Genomic DNA, 1,569 nt, shown 5'->3' with positions numbered 1-1,569 from the left:
GGTGTGATGGTTGTGGTGAGAGTTGAAGGCTGGTAGTAGTTGCCGTAGTGGTGATAGTGGTGGTAATTTTTGGTTGTGGTGACGTTGGCGGTGGTGGTATTGGTCGTTGTAATAGTTGTGGTGGTAGCATCTAAAGGAGTACTCCGTCGGTTACGACGATGAGGGTCCCAGCTGATCCGATCAACGCAACAGCTTGCCAGTGAAATTAAGGTGCAAGTGGCTGAGCACTCCACAGACACGTGTACCCTTAACGTAGTTCTCAGGGAGACTCAGCGTGACACAGAGTGGGACAAGGCTGGCCCTTTGAAATACAGGTACAACTCATTTTTGCCAGCTGGGTGGACTGGAGCAACGTGAAATAAAGTGTCTTGCTGAAGGACACAACGTGTCGCCGGGAATTGAACTCACGACCTTACGATCGTGAGTCGAATGCACTAACCACTAAGCCACGCGCCTTCACGGTGGTAGTATAAGTGGTGATCGTAATGGTGGGGTGGTGGTGTTGGTAGTATTGGTCGTTGTGGTGGTGGTGGTGAAGGTGGTGGTGGTGATAATAAAGAGGCTTGCAGTAAGACTGAGGGTTTTTGTTGCTGCTGTCATTCAACCCTAAGTGAATCTTGATTAAACAGACCTATAATCAGGGGCCAGTTCAACTGTGACCAACCCCGTCTTTTAAACTATAGCCTCACACTATTTAACCTGTCCTATCATGAATATAGCAGTTGGATGTAATTTGAGGAAAGATTTGGCTGCTATTTCTAGGAGGTCGAACGACCACGTAGAGGGTTTTCTCTTTAGTTCATAGAGTGGTTGGGTAGGGGATAATTGCGAGATAATTGTAGTGGTGATGGTGGCGGGGGCTGATAGGGTTAGGGTTAGGGCGATGTGGTGATATGTGGTGGTGACGATGGCAACGGTCGTTGTGGTTTAGCACCCACCCCCGACCAAATCAACACTGGTCGAACAATCCCACGTGCAAAGATGTTCCAGAGGTGACCATCCTCTCTTTTCCCTGTGTACAAGGAATTCAAGACAACATTACATTTTACTTGTTTCAGTCATTAGACTGCGACCATGCTGGGGCACAGCTTTAAATTTTTAGTCGAATGACTCGACCCCAGTGCTTAGTTTGTAAGCCTGGTACTTATTCAGTCGGTCTTTTCGCCGAACCGCTAAGTTACAAGGATGCAAACACACCAAGACCGGTTGTCAAGCGCTAGTAGTGGGACAAACGCACACACACACACACACGTGCATATATATGTGTGTGTGTGTATGTGTGTGTGTGTGTGTGTATGTGTGTGTGTGTGTATGTGTGTGTGTATGTATATATATATATATATGGGAGAATTTACGAAAAAAAAAACAACAGACGAAGACATGTGGTGTAAACAACAAATGGATGTATTAGTTTAACGCTCGGGAATAGAGAAAGTCTTTGACGTTTCGAGCCTACGCTCTTCAACTGAAAGGAACACAGAAAGAAATAAAGAGAGAAACAAGGAGGAAAAAAAAATATAAATGTAGTGGTCAGCAATCTATCATGACGAATATATATATATATATATA

This window comes from Octopus bimaculoides, chromosome 5 (assembly GCF_001194135.2).
Source record: "Octopus bimaculoides isolate UCB-OBI-ISO-001 chromosome 5, ASM119413v2, whole genome shotgun sequence".
In the NCBI taxonomy this organism is placed as follows: Eukaryota; Metazoa; Mollusca; class Cephalopoda; order Octopoda; family Octopodidae; genus Octopus; species Octopus bimaculoides.
Note: the sequence above shows the minus strand (reverse complement) of the source record.